This window comes from Schistocerca americana, chromosome 8 (genome assembly GCF_021461395.2).
Source record: "Schistocerca americana isolate TAMUIC-IGC-003095 chromosome 8, iqSchAmer2.1, whole genome shotgun sequence".
Taxonomy (NCBI): Eukaryota; Metazoa; Arthropoda; class Insecta; order Orthoptera; family Acrididae; genus Schistocerca; species Schistocerca americana.
This window is the reverse complement of record NC_060126.1, coordinates 245,034,670-245,056,324: the sequence shown is the minus strand read 5'-3', so window position 1 is coordinate 245,056,324 and position 21,655 is coordinate 245,034,670.

Here is a 21,655-nt window from a genome sequence, read left to right as displayed (position 1 = left end):
AAGCAGAGAGATAATGAACTCTGTTTCCCAAACTTTATTTACAAGGGAAGTTACGACAGCTCTGGCGCAGTTTAATCTTCACTTCATTGCAAAGACGAGAAATAAAGATATTAGTGTCACTTACATTGGGAAGCAGCTGAAATAGCTTGAGAGGCACCCACATGCCTTGCTCATACTGTGGCATCCAGCAGTCAGGCCTGCAAGATGAGTGGTCTGCAGAGCGAGTGGATTCATTCTTATTTATCGAGTAACATGACCTCTCGTACTCACAATTAAGTTACAAATTATCCTCCTATATGAATAATACGCAACGGAAACTCACATCTGACTATTAGTAATTTACAGAACTCTGTACCACATTTTCTTTTTTTTTTATTTAACGGCTTTTATCAACACGTGGCCATCGCACTGAATATAAGTGGCGCACACATTATAAATTCTGGATATCATGACAACATACAATTCGAAGGAAAAGGCCACCAATCTTTTTCTTTTCACTATCTTATTTATTCCAATAAATTCTATAACCTAAACACACAAATTCTATAACCTACTATATAACACATGTGAAATTCCGCCCAGTGGGCATGGCTTTACATTGGTGATTCTCTATATTATGGTCTCATAATTATTTAACGCTACCGTGCACTTTCTGGGTAGGATGGTGGATCTTTTGCTATATCTCACACTTCGACTCTCACAACCATCATCACGAAACTTTCCTCCAGACCGAGTGGTACCAAAGGAATACGCATAACCCACTACCTCTGAAACTACCTTGCTACTTTCCCACGCAAACCACACATACTTAAATTGCATGACATACACCACACTACAACATGAAATACAACACAGGGAATAGTCACAACATTATCACTTTCAGCTTTCCCACTTCAATTAATATTTATCCCAGTTTCACACGACATTGCCCCTACTTCGTAATTCTACTTTCCTACTATGAACTCTGGAGATATATGCACGTCTTCCTGTGCAATGCAAGCCAAGTGGCGTTGCTGGATAGACGGCTGACTCACCTTGTTTCTCTCTCAGAGTATTATAGTTTGAATCAAGCGTCACACGGAAACATATCACGCAAAGTAATATTAAAAACATATTCATCACACACACGAGTCCTCAACTGATACCATGGACGAGTACTTCTCTTTATCCTTTGTCTCATACACAGATTGAGACTCACACAGTACTCGCCACGTGGAAGTACTCGCCTCTAATTTCAAGTCCTGCACACGCTATTTCTTAAATATTTCAACTTATAGTACACACGCTAGTAATTCAGCTTAACTTAAGCACACGGAAGTATTTCAACTTATTGCTACATGTGGTATCATTGTGACCGTTGGTCACTTCCGAAGATTACTACGATCCCATTAATATTACCTGCCTGACATTTAATTCTCCCCACAAAAGTTCCTGAAATAGAGAAATTATTATTTCAAACTACTCTTAAATATTCCACATGCATACCATGTCTCCACTCTTTTGTCTTTACGGAGCACACCTAAGACAGGTCTTAACAGCACAAGATCCAGCGGCAGAGTGCTGAAACATGGCCGAAGTGGGGGAGCACCTTGCTACCGTATTGGTCAGCCACATTTCAGGCGCTCAAAGCTCAGGTAAATTTCATCTCTTTGGTCCCACCAAAGGTGGCCAAACGATCGTCTCAAAGATGATCATATATTCACATTCACTATCTGCGGTTAGCAGATGACCATACATTCATTCATTTCACAGATCTCACCGAGCTGGATGTAGGGACTTATTTTGTGGGAGTGCACATGTGATCAATTAAATAAACAAATTGTCATTCTTTCCTACACTGGTAACCGGTTTCGCTGTATTAATTGAAATTGAGTTATTTTTACAAAAAATGTGTTGTTCTGACAAGAATAATGAAGTATGTTGTACCTATTTTCAATGTCGGGTGGTACTGTAGCCTTTCAAGCTAACTTAAAAAACGTTCTACAGTACAATTAAATCCCTGTCATATTTTGCGTAGGTTTTATTGCTTGCGTAGCTCATTTTTAACTTTAGTATACAATATGTCCCTCGAACAAAAAACTGTGCCTTGTGATTGGAAGAAAGCACGTGCCACACTCATCTACAAGAAAGGTAGCGGAAGGGATACGCAAAACTACCGTCCAATCTCATTAAAATCCATCTACAGGTGAATCCTAGAACATTTTGTAAATGATCTATGAATAAATAAATACTAACTACTAACTAACATATTCTGTGCTCCAACATCGTGACAGATCTCGAACATAACGATCTCCAAGCCAACTAGCATTAGTTTCAAAAACACTGTGCGCTGTATCGGAATAATACCTACTTCGTGCACCATTTTCCAAGAAGTGGATCTTGGCCATGGTGCCTAAAAATACATCATCCCAGAACAAGTTAAAGAATTTCTTAATTTTAATTCGGAAACAATAACGCAACGATCGCATCTGAGCTGCCTATTGCTAATTTCCAAGGAGATACATAAACTACATGGAGTAGCTATCGGTGTGGTAACAGCGCTCCCAGCGGCAGCAAAAAGCAACACCGGCCGCCATTTTTTGAAACGTCTACATGTCAGTATATTTACATTTGGTGTATAGTACTGGCGTTAGAAAATCACTGTTTTCAGGTTGTAATTTGTTTTAAAAGTCTTATTGACCGATCGCGAATCATGCCCAGTGTATGTGCAGCGTACAATTGCGTTAATAGAAGTGATAAAACAACTGGAATATCATATTTCAGGTGAGTATCTAAATGCGTGTTGTACTTAACATCTTGTGCATCATTTTCGTGTTTAAGCTGTATGCAAAATGTAAATAAGCTACTGTATACACGTCTCTTTATTTTTAGATTTCCTCTGAAAAAGAAAGAGCTGTTAAGTCGGTGGGTAGCCAATATGAGGCAAGATAAGTGGCAGCCAACTCAGTATAGCTACATATGCTCGTTTCACTTTGAAGATAGATACATGTATAGTACAAACGAGAAACGGCGACTTTAGGCAAACGCAGTACCGACAATATTTACGTTTCCTGACCATCTGCAGAAAACAGCTATAGTATAGATACAACCAAGGAAACGGCTTGTCAGTGAAGAGTCAGCTTCCTTATCAAATGAACCAGGTAAAATAGTTTTCTTGTCATTTATTTGCTATATGGGTTATGTGTGAATTTTACTATTAATCAATGTATGTTTAAAGAAAAATAAAGCTTAATGATAATACTTCATTTTTGTACGTGAAAGATTGAATCAGAATGATCATACAGATCATTCATATTTGTTGCCTAGCCCAAAGAAATTGAAACAGAATTATGAGGCACTACAGAAAAGGACCGAGAAGCTGAGGAAGCAAGCGAAACATGCAAGGCAAAGTGTTTCAAGAAAGAAGAAACAAATTGTGACATATAAAACAGTGGTTGTAGGCCTAAATAAGAGACTTCAAGACTGTGCTTCTGAAGTGATAGGATGTGAACAAAAATAGTGATATTCTGAAGCACTTTTTGCAGTGCAAAACAAATGTTCAATTCCTGAATATCCTCAAGAAATAAGACAGTTTGCCCTTACACTCAATTTTTACTCCTCCAAAGCTTATAATTATTTGAGGAAGTTTGTTAAATTACCCCATCCTCAAACACTCCGCAGGTGGGCAACTACAGTAAATGCCAGTCCTGGATTTACAGAAGAAAGCTTAAAAAAATTAGCAGATGAGGTTCAAAGTAGTTCAGGACCTATTTTAGCTGCACTTATGTTCGGAGAGGTGGCTCTTAAAAAAGACTTAATATGGGGTGGTAATAAGGTCTGGGGTTATGTTGACTTAGGGCAAGGATGTGAGGAAAGTGATGATAGCCAAATAGCAAAAGAGGCACTAGTGTTTTTGGTCACTGGGATTAATAGGAGTTGGAAACTTCCTGTTGGCTATTGTTTTCGTAATGGTTTAACAGCAAGTGTGAAACTTAATTTACTGCAGCAGTACCTCCGTAAATTGGAGGAAACTGATGGAAAACATGTTTCATTGTAATAAAATGCATCAAAAATAGTTTTTATACTGCTCCAAATGGTGTATTCAAATTGTTAACAGTGACAGAAAGGGTTTTCAGGGACTGTCAAACCTTAATATGGAAAAAGAACTTCCTTCTGTAGTTGTGTGTGGAATTGTTCAGAATGTTGGGTGACAGGCCGAATTTATTTCTTCGATTTTGACCATCTAATGGTGCCAGCTAAATTTGGAGAAGAGTCACATTACTCTTTTCTAGTCAGGATGCTGTTAAAATAGTATTTCAATTGTAGGTTACACCATTTGTGCAAAAACCAGGCCAATGGAATAAAGAGGGAAACATATTCTGCAAATATATACAAACTCATATTGTTTAAGGAACAATGAAAGGTCATGCGCTGTCAATTGATCGTTTTTGGACCTACTGAACTATTTGAAAATGTTTTTGACCTAATCTATATGGCATTGCAGCGAAATGAACTGCAACATTTCGAAATAAACTTTTCAATTAATCGATGTCAGAAGTGTGGTTCATTTCTTTTAGCCTTCATCACTATATGTTTTACAGTAGAGAAATCAGATTGTCAGTGCAGATTGGCTTTTTTTTACGCCATGCGTAGTAAACAATAACAACATTCAGTATTAGCAGACGACGTGTAGGCTGCACCTTACGTTACAAGATATGGCGGCTCAGTTTTCAAGTTGCTTCAAAGATGGCGGTGCCATAGCCAGTCTATGTTGTTTAGGCCGGTATTACGCTATCAAATTTCTTTGTCAAAGATTTGATCAAAGATGTGATCAAATATCCCGTCAAATATATTTGAAAAATATCTTTGACGTAGCACTAGAAGGGGTATTACACTGTCATCAAATTTTTCATCAAAGTTCAAGATGGGTGACAACAACTTGTTATTAACTGCAGCAGTTGAATGTACCGCAATAAGATTGTGTGCACATGCGGAAAAGAAGTGGGGGAAAAAAAGGAACCATACATACAAGGTTGACAGTCTTAAATTCCTGGAATTACAACTTGATAATAAATTCAGTTGGGAGGAGCACACCACAGAACTGCAGAAACGCCTTAACAAATCTGTATTTGCACTTCGAGTGTTAGCAGACATAGGCAATATAAAAATGAAAAAGCTTGCATATTTTGCCTACTTTCATTCCATAATGTCATATGATATAATATTTTGGGGTAAATCTTCAAGTCAAACAAAAGTTTTCAGAGTCCAAAAGCGTGTAATACGTATTATTTGTGGAGTAAATTCACGGACGTCCTGCAGAAACCTCTTCAAAGAACTGGGTATACTAACTACTATCTCTCAGTATATTTACTCCTTAATGAAATTTGTCCTGAATAATTTATCTCTTTTTGCAACAGACAGCTCAGTTCATACATACAATACCAGGAACAAAATGATCTGCACAAGGACTTAAAAGCACTTAGTTTAGTTAAAAAAGGGTTCCACTACTCAGGAACACTCATCTTCAATAATTTGCCAGCAAACATAAAAAATTTAGTTACAAATAAAGATCAGTTTAAAAGGAGCCCTAAAGACTTACTAGTGGCCAACTCCTTCTACCCCATTCACGAAATTTTTAATAGAAACAAATAATGTATTGTATTTATTCATACTATTAGTATTGTTACTTCAGCTTTAAAAAAAATTGACGTGTTCCACATCCACGAGGATCTCCTCAGCACGGATTTATGTAACGAAAAACTAATATAATCTGGGTGAAGCCGTGGGTTTTACGACGACACGATAAAAGCATTCAACAAAACTTGTTACGTTAGCTTACAGTGGAAGACGTCAAGTCATACATCCATTACTTAAGAATGGATGAGCATACATTTCTCTATGTGATCAGTGAAGTGTATCCTCACATCACAAAGCACAATATTCACTTACAAACTGCTCCATCTTCAGAAGACAGGCTCACTGTAACACTCCGATTCCTTGCTACAGGAGAGGGTTATGTTGGGTTAGGTTAGGTTAGGTTACGTCAGGTCAGGTCTCCAATCTTCTTAATCTATTTTTGTATTCAGGGTGCCTCGCATTGCAAAGCGCCTCATCAGCTTCATACATCTCTATTAATTTTGTAGTTGTCGGCACACACCAATTGTATTTACCGACAATGTTTATAAAAACACTACAGACGACAGAACACTGCAGCGATGATAGCGCCCCATGTGGTAACATGTCACATTGCAGTGAACAGAAGACAAGCGATTTCTTTGATCAAATCAACAGCGAGGCCCTAGATTTGATCAAATATTGGACGACATTTGACAAAGTTCCTATTACACCATCAAATATCTTTGACAAAGATTTTTGACAAAGATATTTGACAAAGAAATTTGATAGTGTAATACCGGCCTTAGAAACGACCTATATAAGGCCGCAGTTAATAATATAAGGCTGCAGTTAATAACAAGTTGTTGTCACCCATCTTGAACTTTGACGAAAAATTTGATGACAGTGTAATACCCCTTCTAGCGCTACGTCAAAGATCTTTATCAAATATATTTGACGGGATATTTGATCACATCTTTGATCAAATCTTTGACAAAGAAATTTGACAGTGTAATACCGGCCTAATTTCCAAGAATGTTTTCCTATCGAAGCCGCACGGTACAATCGATATATATATTGAATGTGTGATCTAAATCGATCACGTGAATGTGATGGCGGGCGTTATGATAAATTGTTTGTGAGATGCTAGGAAAACAGAAGCGATTTATGACGGTAGTGCTTGGGATGTCTGGTATTGTAGACGTTTCTTCGGCCTCACGTGGAAGAATCTAATTCCATACTTCTGCAATGTAGAGAATCGTTTGAATTTTTGTCGGATATGTGACACTCTACCCATACTTTTGCGTGCCATTGGCAGAGTCTACCCAAATTACGGCAAAAAGGGAATGCTTTTCATAGCAACACATCAAGTGGACTTTCACATGATGACAACGTCGACAATAAGTGAAGTAAGTCGTTTCCTTTGTAATTACAACTATTTTAGTAACGCTCTTTTGTCGTTGCTGTAGTGACCACTATAAAGATGCTCATTACGCCCGCCACCACAGTCGCGTGATCGATTTAGAATCGTACGTTCGGGTACCTATCGTTTGCACCCTGCGGCTTCGATTGGTAAACATCCTTGAAAATTACCTGTCTATTATCCCCCCCATGAATCATGGACCTTGCCGATGGTGGGGAGGCTTGCGTGCCTCAGTGATACAGATAGCCGTACCGTAGGTGCAACCACAATGGAGGCGTATCTGTTGAGCGGCGTGACAAACGTGTGGCTCGTGAAGTGGGGCAGCAGCCTTTACAGTAGTTGCAGGGGCAACAGTCTGGATGATTGACTGATCTGTCCTTGTAAAACTAACCAAAACGGCCCTGCTGAGCTGGTACTGCGAACGGCTGAAAGCAAGGGGAAACTACAGACTTAATTTTTCCCGATGATGATGGCGTCCTCTTGGGTAAAATATTCCAGAGGTAAAATAGTCCCCCATTCGGATCTCCGGGCGGGGACTACTCAAGAGGACGTCGTTATCAGGAGAAAGAAAACTGGCGTTCTACGGATCGGAGGGTGGAATGTCAGATCCCTTAATCGGGCAGATAGGTTAGAAAATTTAAAAAGGGAAATGAGTAGGTTAAAGTTAGATATAGTGGGAATTAAGGAAAGGCAAACCTACATTTATAACATTTGTAGACTTAGAGAAAGCTTTTGACAATGTTGACTCGAATACCCTCTTTCAAATTCTGAAGGTGGCCGGGGTAAAATACAGGGAGCGAAAGGCTATTTACAATTTGTACAGAAAGAAGATGGCAGTTATAAGAGTCGAAGGACAAGAAAGGGAAGCAGTAGTTGGGAAGGGAGTGAGAGAGGGTTGTAGCCTCTCCCCCATGTTATTCAATCTGTATATTGAGCAAGCAGTAAAGGAAACAAAAGAAAAATTCGGAGTAGGTATTAAAATCCACAGAGAAGAAATAAAAACTTTGAGGTTCGCCGATGACATTGTAATTCTGTCAGAGACAGCGAAGGACTTGGAAGAGCATTCAACGGAATGGACAGTGACTTGAAAGGAGGATATAAGATGAACATCAACAAAAGCAAAACGAGGATAATGGAATGTAGTCGAATTAAGTAGGGTGATGATGAGGGGATTAGATTAGGAAATGATACACTTAAAGTAGTAAAGGAGTTTTGTTATTTGGGGAGCAAAATAACTGATGATGGTCGAAGTAGAGAGGATATAAAATGTAGACTGGCAATGGCAAGGAAAGCGTTTCTGAAGAAGAGAAATTTGTTTACATCGAGTATAGATTTAAGTGTCAGGAAGTCGTTTCTGAAAGTATTTGTATGGAGTGTAGCATGTATGGAAGTGAAACGTGGACGATAAATAGTTTGGACAAGAAGAGAATAGAAGCTTTCGAAATGTGGTGCTACAGAAGAATGCTGAAGATTAGATGGGTAGATCACATAACTAATGAGGAGATATTGAATAGAATTGGGAGGAGTTTGTGGCACAACTTCACTAGAAGAAGTGATCGGTTGGTAGGACATGTTCTGAGGCATCAAAGGATCACCAATTTAGTACTGTAGGGCAGTGTGGGGGGTAAACATCGTAGAGGGAGACCAAGAGATGAATACACTAAGCAGATTCAGAAGGATGTAGGTTGCAGTAGGTACTGGGAGATGAAGAAGCTTGCACAGGATAGAGTAGTATGGAGAGCTGCATAAAACCAATCTCAGGACTGAAGACTACAACAACAATATCAGTAGCATCAGGTGTCGTTACGCAATTCTTAGTAGCTACGTTGTTGGACGTTTATGTACCGATAAGAGTTGATAATGTTGCTACCGTACAGTATCAGGTAATTACAATACCATCTTGATAAGTGATTTAGTAAATGACAGAATTACTGTCATACTTTCACTTTTGTGTCCAATAAGGAACACTGATACGCAATCTGTATACAGGGCGAAGCGAAATTCGCGCACTCTGGCTTTGCAGCGCGACTCCTCACATGCCAGCGATAAAGAAAATGTCTCTCACAAAATTTCGCCCGGCGAATACATCTGGCTCAAAAAGGACGTTAAAGAGTGGCAATCTGGCAACACAGTAACCACATGTTTGGTAATTACCTCTGTCAGCACGTTTTATCCGTTCTGTACAGTTTGTGCAGTGGATACTGTTTTAGGTTATCATGCAGGAAGTTAAGGGTTCGGTCCTGGGTTGAGGAGCATTATTTTTATTTGCTAATTTCATTCTGACATTTAATACTGTAATATACACCGTTTCTTACGTCAAATGCACCCTAAATTTACTACCTTTTTTTAAAGTTGAACATAACAAACACGTGATTAGACAAATAAGAAATAGTTGAAACAAATGACCTGTCATAGGACAGAATAACTACAAAAACAATATCAATTTCGAGATGCTCAAGATGATAGCACTGTACAGAAACACATCTACTTGTCATTTATACTACATGTAATATGAGCTCTCAGACGTCGCAAATTAGCAACCAGTGACAATAATAACGTCCATATTAATGATCGTATGACCTTCACACGCCGGCCATTGTGGCCGAGCGGTTCTAGGCGCTTCAGTCTGGAACCGCGCTGCTGCTACGGTCGCAGGTTCCAATCCTGTCTCGGGCATGGATGAGTGTGTGATGTCCTTATGTTAGTTAGGTTTAAGTAGTTCTAAGTCTAGGGGACTGATGAACTCAGATGTTAAGTCCCATAGTGCTCAGAGCCATTTGAACCATTTGAACCTTCACAACAAAATATGTTTTCCTCAGAACAAGGGAAACTCAAAGCGACCTCCCTGCACGTCCAGACATTGCGCAACGCACCGGATAATACAGCTCTGGACTCTTCGCAGTAAAGCTGGGTCCTCAGTAACAAGAGCAGCATGAACACGCGCTACCAATTCTTCCACACTCGTTGGCGGAGTAGACTACACGTGGTCCTGCCACAGAAAAGAATCCAGGGGATTTAGGTCAGGTGAACGCGGTGGCCATACAACTGGACCTCCACGAGCGAGCCATTTCCCTGTTCTGTCCAAATACTGTCGCAGATTAATTCCAGAGCGTGAGGGTGCACCATCATGTTGGAACCATATCCTCTAGCGAAAATGTAGTGGAACAACTTCCAGCATCTCAGGCAGATAGATTGAGAGGAATACATGATGCCTTCGTGCAGCCAACATGTCAGGCAACATGTAGGGGCCCGAACACCTGTCGCCCTTTATTCCGGCCCAGACACTGATTCCACAGAGAACTTGATATCCACGGTGCGGTTGACGTGCGGGTTAATCTCACACCAATGGTGGGCATTGTGCATATTGAAGACAGCCTCACGAGTGAGTGCTGCTTCATCCGACCATATTACGGTGCTCACGAAGTCGTCGTTGGCTTCCTGTTATTGTTGGAACCATTCACAGAATTGCAGTTAACGAACGTGCGTTGCGAGACACGCAGCTGCCTTGCTAGCGCTATGTGTACTTCGCTGAGGTTCTTGGTGTATGACCTCCAGAATAGCTTCCTCAGTAGCTGGAGTACGGCGAGTCCGTGGATGACCTATCACGCGATGGTGGAAGGAGAGAACCTGACTCCAACAGGCACAGCTCCAGACGACGAAACACGTTTTTATCTGGATGGCATAGACGAGGATATCTATCAACATATTCACGAGCACCAACACCGGACCGGTTATCACATGCACCAAAGACAGTAGCATATCTGCATATTCATTGTTTGTGTATGGCGTATGTCTGCCACACTAGTTTAGAGGTTTACAGTGAGCAAACTCGATACGTGTACGCATGTATATTGGAGTCTGTCATAGGCGCGTTACACTGCTTGGAAACAATGCCCTCTGGTGGACAACGCATACCATACAAAAACGTCGTCAAGCCTGCGCACTGTTCCATCTAACACGCATTACCCCTCTGACATATTGTTCTGCATAATTCATCCCGACACCGCCAATTGTGAATTGTTCAGTTCAAATTACACTGTTTCCATAACGGTAATAGATGTGGTGTTTCCACAATCTCATTGATAGAATAATAATGATGATGATGATAGCAACAATAATAATAATAATAATGCATTGAGGTACATACTAAACAGTATACGGTTACCAGACTCAATGTCGAAAGACATAATTGGTGGGACCATGCTGATAACACATACAAATAGTAACAGACTTCCATTAAGTTTCGGATGTGCAGCTGCAAGAAATCTCCTTCTTCTAAAATTTCGGCCGTATAACGTTCAGCCACCTTCAGAGTGAGCCGCAAGACTGCCGCTCCAGTGCTCGCTTCGTCCCTTTACACTCGTGTACCGCGCGACTGCGCATGCGGCCTCAGATCCAAATGCGCCAGAGACGTTGGTCGGCAGCAGAGACGTGCATAATGCGCGAGTTGTATCTATGACTCCGCAGTCGATCTGTGTTGGCATATCGATGTATCATTGTGAGCTGCACTGTGACAACGTCTTTGTGAGTTTATTACAGCAAGTGCCGGATTCCATGATTTATCAAGATTGAAACCATTATCTCTATTTATCAAATTCGTTGTCAAGCGAATTTCAATTGCCTCCTTCACTATCGAGTCCCAAAAGGATGATGTAGTTGCCAAAATTTCGACGTTGTCATACAACATACTGTGACCATTATCAATACAGTGCTCTGCCACTGCCGACTTGTTAGGTTGTACAAGCCGTGTGTACCTCCGGTGTTCTGTACATCTTTCTTTGACAGTATGAGTTGTTTGTCCGATGTAATAAAGGCCACATTCACATGGAATTTTGTAAACTCCAGATTTTCGGAGCAGCAAATCATCTTTGACGGAGCCCACGAGTGCAGCTGTCTTGGGTGGAGGACGAAAAATCACTTTTACTTTGTGTCTGCCGAGAATCCGTCCTATTTTTGATGAGAGGCAACCCACATACGGCAGGAGGGCCATCGATTTAAAGGTTTCTTCATCTTCTTCTGCTTTCTTTGTGGCCTCTTTCGGTTTCATTTTCATTGCCCTCTGTATTTGTTGTGGAGAGTACCCATTGTCTTCGAACACTCTTTGTAAGTGGGAAAGTTCATCTTGCAGACTGCTTTCGTCAGAAATAATATGCGCTCTGTGGGTGAAAGTTCGGAGAACACTCATTGTCTGGGCAGGATGGTGGCAGTTATTTGCACGTAAATACAGATCGGTGTGTGTCGGCTTCCTATGCACTTCATGTCCCAAAGTGCCATTCTGTCTGTTCCGAACCAAAACATCCAAGAATGGAAGGCCTCCCTCCTTTTCAATTTCCATTGTGAACTTTATTTGATCGTGGAGGGAGTTCAGATGTCTTAAGAAGTCTTGCAAGTTGTCTTCACCATGGGGCCAAACTACAAAGGTGTCATCAACATACCTCCAGAATACCATGGGTTTCAAGTCAGCAGATTCAAGCGCCTTCTCCTCGAAGTCTTCCATGAATAAATTGACCACCAGACTGGATCAGGGACTACCCATGGCGACTCCATCCGTCTGTTCAAAAAATTCGTTGTTAAATAAGAAATATGTGGAGGTTAGAACATGTTTAAATAAAGCTGAAATCTCTTTGTCAAAACTTCTTTCAATAAGTTGTAGAGATGCTGGAAGGGGAACCTTTGTAAATAAAGCCACCACATCAAAACCAACTAATATATCAGACGGGTTCATTTTCAATGATTTCAGTTTACTACTGAAGTCAGCAGAGTTTCTTATGTGGTAAGTACATTTTCCCACAAGAGGCCTCAATAGTGATGCCAGATGTTTGGATCGGTGTGATTACTGAGATCTTTGAGTTTTTTACTAAGGTGCCGTGACCAGGGGATAATTCCGAACTTTGCCAGATTAGTGCATTTTATAAAAACGACATCTATGAATAAGATTTTAACAAACACTGGTTTTGTTATTGTTAAGGAGAGGATCCACTTTACTCGCCGGAAATTAGACCTGGCTTCTGAAGAACTTTATCGCCTGCACCTGAAGATGTCTGTGGACATACCCTATTATTCTTGGAATTGGATTGATGGTACAACTTGGGCGCAATCAGACTGGATTCGTGAGGTGGCCACATCCAGACAGACTGCAAAATTTAGTCGACTGAAGACGACATCGCAGCGAGAAACTGTTATTCGACACCCTGTTATTAATATGACAGGTAGAGATTTGGACGATGCTGTGATGATGCTTTCGAGTAAGGGACTGAATTTTGCACCCACGCCACAGGTTCTGCCATTGGCTTCGTTTATCAGCGCCATTGAATTAGCTGTCCGACCACTTCCCTCAGATTCAGCAGAGGAAATAAGACGGGAAACATGCCGTGCAATTACGAAGGCTCGCCCACAAAGGAGCAATATATCTGTGGCAGAGAGGGCTGCTCTACGCAAGCTTCACCTGGATACTCAGACGGTGGTACTCCCAGCAGATAAAGGTAATGCTACTGTTTTGTTGTCTCGGGACGAATACCATGATAAAATGTACAATTTATTTAGTGACAGCATGTACCGGAAGATCAGCAGGGATCCCACTAATCGAGTGGCGAAGAAAACTGTTTCGCTTTGGAATGATTCTCCCTTTCCACCAGAAGTGGTTCGAAGATTTAAACCAAGTGGTCCGGTGCCTCCTAGACTTTATGGACTACCAAAGGTCCACAAGAAAGATGTTTCTCTATGCCCCATAGTGAGTAACATAGGCTCTCTGACCTATGACGTTGCCAAACATCTGGCATCATTGTTGAGGCCTCTTGTGGGAAAATGTGCTCACTACATAAGAAACTCTGCTGACTTCAGTAGTAAACTGAAATCATTGAAAATGAACCCGTCTGATATATTAGTTAGTTTTGATGTGGTGGCTTTATTTACAAAGGTTCCCCTTCCAGAATCTATACAACTTATTGAAAGAAGTTTTGACAAAGAGATTTCAGCTTTATTTAAACATGTTCTGACCACCACACGTTTCTTATTTAACAACGAATTTTTTGAACAGATGGATGGAGTCGCCATGGGTAGTCCCTTATCCCCTCTGGTGGCCAATTTATTCATGGAAGACTTCGAAGAGAAGACGCTTGAATCTGCTGACTTGAAACCCATGGTATTCTGGAGGTATGTTGATGACACCTTTGTAGTTTGGCCCCATGGTGAAGACAACTTGCAAGACTTCTTAAGACATCTGAACTCCCTCCACGATCAAATAACGTTCACAATGGAAATTGAAAAGGTGGGAGGCCTTCCATTCTTGGCTGTTTTGGTTTGGCACAGACAGGATGGCACTTTGGGACATGAAGTGCATAGGAAGCCGACACACACAAGATGAACTTTCCCACTTACAAAGAGTGTTAGAAGACAATGGGTACTCTCCACAACAAATACAGAGGGCAATGAAAATGAAACCGAAAGAGGCCACAAAGAAAGCAGAAGAAGATGAAGAAACCTTTAAATCGATGGCCCTCCTGCCATATGTGGGTAGCCTCTCATCAAAAATAGGACGGATTCTCGGCAGACACAAAGTAAAAGTGATTTTTCGTCCTCCACCCAAGACAGCTGCACTCGTGGGCTCCGTCAAAGATGATTTGCTGCTCCGAAAATCTGGAGTTTACAAACTTCCATGTGAATGTGGCCTTTATTACATCGGACAAACAACTCGTACTGTCCAAGAAAGATGTACAGAACAGCGGAGGTACACACGGCTTGTACAACCTAACAAGTCGGCAGTGGCAGAGCACTGTATTGATAATGGTCACAGTATGTTGTATGACAACGTCGAAATTTTGGCAACTACATCATCCTTTTGGGACTCGATAGTGAAGGAGGCAATTGAAATTCGCTTGACGACGAATTTGATAAATAGAGATAATGGTTTCAATCTTGATAAATCATGGAAACCGGCACTTGCTGTAATAAACTCACAAAGATGTTGTCACAGTGCAGCTCACAATGATACATCGATATGCCAACACAGATCGACTGCGGAGTCATAGATACAACTCGCGCATTATGCACGTCTCTGACGCCGACCAACGTCTCTGGCGCATTTGGATCTGAGGCCGCATGCGCAGTCGCGCGGTACGCGATTATAAAGGGACGAAGCGAGCACTGGAGCGGAAGTCTTGCGGCTCGGGTAACATTCATCTGACGCTAGGTGAGGAAAGCTCTACGTCATAGTGACGTTAGGCTACGTCATCATGGCGTAAATAAACCTAAATCGATTTCATGCGTACGTATATCGATCTTTGCAGTTGTGCCACAGAGGTTGCACGGTAAAGTGAAAGCTAAATTTAAATACACGTGTACAAACGAAGTGAGCATTTGTGTGGTATGCTCATCCCAGTAGAATTACTTATTAAGCTGTAATCTCAACAGTTTTCGATGATGTCTGTTTCTTGATGTAGTGAATGTCTGAACGAAGGAACCAAAACAATAACATAAGTCAAAAATAGCGTCTAGTCATGTAAAAAAAATCCGATTAATTGTGCATAAATAATGCGGATAGAAACGTGAAATAGAGAGAAATTAAAGTGTTTCGTATTTTTATAAAAGCCAATACATTGTACATAATTCTTCTGGGCAGAAACGTTAAACTGAGAAATTACTGTGGTTCCAAAGACAATTCCGAATGTTGCTGGATTTTTAATTTTACCTTCATGCTGTAGATCAGCACAAACACTTTTGCTCTTCAGAAATAAGTTATTGCTGATGAATATACACTCCTGGAAATGGAAAAAAGAACACATTGACACCGATGTGTCAGACCCACCATACTTGCTCCGGACACTGCAAGAGGGCTGTACAAGCAATGATCACACGCACGGCACAGCGGACACACCAGGAACCGCGGTGTTGGCCGTCGAATGGCGCTAGCTGCGCAGCATTTGTGCACCGCTGCCGTCAGTGTCAGCCAGTTTGCCGTGGCATACGGAGCTCCATCGCAGTCTTTAACACTGGTAGCATGCCGCGACAGCGTGGACGTGAACCGTATGTGCAGTTGACGGACTTTGAGCGAGGGCGTATAGTGGGCATGCGGGAGGCCGGGTGGACGTACCGCTGAATTGCTCAACACGTGGGGCGTGAGGTCTCCACAGTACATCGATGTTGTCGCCAGTGGTCGGCGGAAGATGCACGTGCCCGTCGACCTGGGACCGGACCACAGCGATGCACGGGTGCACGCCAAGACCGTAGGATCCTATGCAGTGCCGTAGGGGACCGCACCGCCACTTCCCAGCAAATTAGGGACACTGTTGCTCCTGGGGTATCGGCGAGGACCATTCGCAACCGTCTCCATGAAGCTGGGCTACGGTCCCGCACACCGTTAGGCCGTCTTCCGCTCACGCCCCAACATCGTGCAGCCCGCCTCCAGTGGTGTCGCGACAGGCGTGAATGGAGGGACGAATGGAAACGTGTCGTCTTCAGCGATGAGAGTCGCTTTTGCCTTGGTGCCAATGATAGTCGTATGCGTGTTTGGCGCCGTGCAGGTGAGCGCCACAATCAGGACTGGATACGACCAAGGCACACAGGGCCAACACCCGGCATCATGGTGCGGGGAGCGATCTCCTACACTGGCCGTACACCACTGGTGATCGTCGAGGGGACACTGAATAGTGCACGGTACATCCAAACCGTCATCGAACCCATCGTTCTACCATCCCTAGACCGGCAAGGGAACTTGCTGTTCCAACAGGACAATGCACGTCCGCATGTATCCCGTGCCACCCAACGTGCTCTAGAAGGTGTAAGTCAACTACCCTGGCCAGCAAGATCTCCGGATCTGTCCCCCATTGAGCATGTTTGGGACTGGATGAAGCGTCGTCTCACGTGGTCTGCAGGTCCAGCACGAACGCTGGTCCAACTGAGGCGCCAGGTGGAAATGGCATGGCAAGCCGTTCCACAGGACTACATCCAGCATCTCTACGATCGTCTCCATGGGAGAATAGCAGCCTGCATTGCTGCGAAAGGTGGATATACACTGTACTAGTGCCGACATTGTGCATGCTCTGTTGCCTGTGTCTATGTGCCTGTGGTTCTGTCAGTGTGATCATGTGATGTATCTGACCCCCAGGAATGTGTCAATAAAGTTTCCCCTTCCTGGGACAATGAATTCACGGTGTTCTTATTTCAATTTCCAGGAGTGTAATATACTGACCTGTTATAACACATGTCATTATTTTTCTTCATACATTGTATACTGTGAAAAAAACAATAACATGCAAGTCACATTTACCAGAATTTTAAGCAACTGAAAGTAGTGAGTGCTGTTGCCATTTTCAGCTACTTTTTGTGTGACTCTTAGGCAATATGGAAATAGCTGTAGTAATCATGCCAAACACCCCCAACATTAATACCGTGTCTATTGAGAGAATAAACAAACACAGTATTCCACCATCGCATATGAAACATGGCTTAGTGCCACTAAAACTGTGGGCTGTTGTGGTTATTTTGTGAAGTAGCTCACCCATTGTGGCAGCCAGTGTTCCAACATCATTTGGCAACTACTAGGAGACTTAACTTTTTTTATAGTTGATACTGCTTACATATTAAAATGTAACAATTAAGACGAAATATCATTGTTTTTTCACAGTGTACAGCATATAAAGAATGAAGGCAAAATTAAAATTCCAGCAACATTCCGAATTATCTTTGGAACCACATTAATTTCTCGTTTTAACGTTTCTGCCCAGAAGAGTTATGTACAATCCATTGGCTTATATAAAACTACGAAACACTTTAATTTCTCCCTGTTTCACGTGTCTGTCCAAATGATTTATGCAGAATTAATCGAATTTTTTTAATGACTACTCGCTTTTTTTTTTACTATTGTTGTGGTTATGGTTCCTTCGTTCAGATATTCTCTATATTCATGTAACACACAATAACATCCCACATTCTTGGGATTAGAGCTTAATAATTAATTATTTCACGTTTCTGTCGACACAATCATGCAGGATTCATGGAATTTTTCAAAAATAACTACAAGCTTTTTTTTTACTTTCGTTATATTCATGAAATACTCAATAACACCCAAAATTCTTTGGATTGCAGCTTAATAATTAACTGAAACTTCCTGGCAGATTAAAACTGTGTGCCCGACCGAGACTCGAACTCGGGACCTTTGCCTTTCGTGGGCAAGTGCTCTACCATCTGAGCTACCGAAGCACGACTCACGCCCGGTACTCACAGCTTTACTTCTGCCAGTATCTCGTCTCCTACCTACTCAGATGGTAGAGCACTTGCCCGCGAAAGGCAAAGGTCCCGAGTTCGAGTCTCGGTCGGGCACACAGTTTTAATCTGCCAGGAAGTTTCATATCAGCGCACACTCCGCTGCAGAGTGAAAATCCCATTCTGGAAACATTCCCCAGGCTGTGGCTAAGCCATGTCTCCGCAGTATCCTTTCTTTCAGGAGTGCTAGTTCTGCAAGGTTCACAGGAGAGCTTCTGTAAAGTTTGGAAGGTAGGAGACGAGATACTGGCAGAAGTAAAGCTGTGAGTACCGGGCGTGAGTCGTGCTTCAGTAGCTCAGATGGTAGAGCACATGCCCGCGGAAGGCAAAGGTCCCGAGTTCGAGTCTCGGTCAGGCACACAGTTTTAATCTGCCAGGAAGTTTCATATCAGCGCACACTCCGCTGCAAAGTGAAAATCTCACTCTAATAATGAACTATTTCACGTTTCTTCCACATGATTTCTGGACGATTCACAGATTTAAAAAAATGACTGCAAGCATTTCTTTGTTTCTTTCGTTATGGTACCTTCGTTCAGACATTCATTATGTTCAAGAAACACACAATAACATCCAAAACTGTTTGGATTCCAGCTCCATAAGTAATTCAACTGGGCTGAACATATCACATTTAGCTTTCACGTTACCGTGCAACCTCTGTGGTGCAACTGCAAAGATCGAGACACGTACTCATGAAGTCGATTTAGGTTTATTTACTTCACGATGACGTAGCGTTACGTCACTATGACTTAGGGCTCTCGTCAGCTAGCGTGAGCTGAATGTTACCCTTGCAGCTCACTCTAAAGATGGCTGAACGTTATACGGCCGAAATATTAGAAGAAGAAGGAGATTTCTTGCGGCTGCACACCCGAAACTTACTGGAACAGTCTTTGCGCCGCCAAAACCTGAAGATTCACAAATAGTAACAGAGTTTAGACCTTATTCGCAAAGTACGTTGCTAGTGCTACTGGTAACGTAAGGTCCTAACGAAATGTAATGGACCTGAACGATGCAAGAATAACAGTTAGTACTAATCTATGGGACCATTGGAGGAGGGTACAAGGAAAACAGATTTCGCACCTAGTAGAATAAGTGGTGCGAATAAATCCACGCCCACGACCTGGAAAGGGCTTCTTTCAAAGCTGACTAGCATTCCATGTCTACGATTGTATTACGTAAGTGGAAATGTTTTCTACGGGACCCACTGCAGTCTGTGTTGACGATTAAGTGGCAGATACCGTACCACCTGGAGTACATTTACCAAATAAAAAACATATGCCTCAACCCAGGATCGAACCACCGAGCTCCTGCATGCTAACCACAACCTCTATCTACTGTACCAACTGTTCAGAACAACAAAACCTACTGACAGAGGTAATTACCATACATGTTGTTACAGCGTTGCCAGATTGCCACTCTTTAACATCCTTTTTCTGTCGGATGTACTCGTCGGACGAAATTTTGTGACATTTTTTTATCGCTGGCACGCGAGGAGTCGCGCTGCGAAGCCCGAGTGCGCGAACATCGCTTCACCCTGTATATCGACAGGCTGATTCATGAAAACATGCAAATATTTTAATGTGTTATTCTACAAGTGAAACTAAAGAAAGAAGTTTATAGAAACTTAAGTCCCCAAATGTCTGGTTATAGAGTTAAGGCTAATAAAAGATTTTGCCTGAAATTTAGGAACTTCGCTAATATGAAGCCATCGCAAAACTGTACGACGTTAAAGCAAAGCACGATTTCCATTTATTGTGTTGTTATTGGTCTGGTGACTCTAATGAAACATGTCCCAGATGGGCATCGTAGTTTCCCAGAAGTCCAGAGAAGCAAAGATTACTATACAAGTAAATTTATTTACTTTCCATTAAGAATGCAGAAAAGTGCAGCTAAATGCATTGAACTCGGTGGAGACAAATTGTTATGTACACTGTACAACTTCCTGAAGACTGAGCTTTGTTTTTTCTGGTCCAACATGAATTCACCTGTGCTAAGGTATTAAAAAAAACAGATTTCTGACACATTCATACAGCTTCAGTTAACGTTATCACCATCATTTCTCCAAAATTAAATTCTCTTTAACTTCTGTTGAAAACTTTGTGCAATTGTCTGGAATTTAAAAAACAAATTGGGCCAAGTAGTTAATAAATTAAAAATTTTCTATAATTACTTCTTTGCTTCTCTGGATGTTCTGGAAAACTACTGCAGTTACACGTCTGGGACGCGTTTTATCAGGCTTTACTTTAACCTCGTAATGGCTTCATATTAGCGAAGTTGCTAAATTTCAGGCAAAATCTTTTATTTGCCGTAACTCCGTAACTAAACATTTGCGCATCTATGTTTATATTAACTTTTTTCTTTAATTTTACTTGTAGAATAAATATTTGCATATCTTCGTGAATCACCCTGTATACCAGCTGTGTAGCAGCAACTAGCATTGTACTCAGAAGTGTTATTCGCGCATTACCTTTACGCTGATTTCACGAAGACGAGTCTTAATTTCATAAATTATTGTTATAAATAATTCAGAATTAACCTTAATATTGATTTTAGAACCAAACTGTAAAACAACAGCGCGTCTTAATGCGCAGTTCAACCACGGTTGAACGTAGCACAATTCAAATTTCGTAACGATTACTCTCCCGAAACAAACATAGAATCCAACAGTCACCTATCAAACACCGTTAATCAATTCGGAACAAACCAACAATTTTAAGGAATTCGCTTTACTTACAGTATTTAACAATACGCAACCAACGAGTTAAAATTTCATAGAGTGGCTATAGGTCCGCCATGTTTGAAGCAAATTGAAGTTCTGGCCGCCATGTTTTCTTTAGTCAAGGCATTCGTCTGCCGTGTCCCGCCCCCTTGTAACTGCGTTTGACTTACTTGAAATAGCCCATACTAGCTTTATTTTTTCTAAAACAAGCAATAGACAGCAGTGATTTCAGTGTACACTGACAGCAAAAAGGGATGTTTTTGTCGAAATATGGCTAAACTTTTCGATGTAGATAACACTACAAGACAACTCAAATAAGTCTGTCCATCCACTATAACGTTACTTGTTGCCCATAAATTAATGCAATTAGAGCAGGTACCACCAGAATATTACGGTGAAACTTCTAAACATGCTGTGGTTAACTATTAGAAACAGTAACGGGCGCAGAAATGCGATATTTTTGTCGCTATTTCAAAGTAAACAGTCAAAGCCTCAAAAACCAGTACACTGTGAACGAGAATTTATTTGAAATATGTGTTACAAGTAGTTAACACATGCATAGTAATTCAATAACAAAGTCGAAGCGTTCTTGGGTGGGGTAATTTCACAAATTTTCGTAAGTAGCTGTATGCCTTGGCAGAATTAAAGTGTAGGGTCAGGGCAAA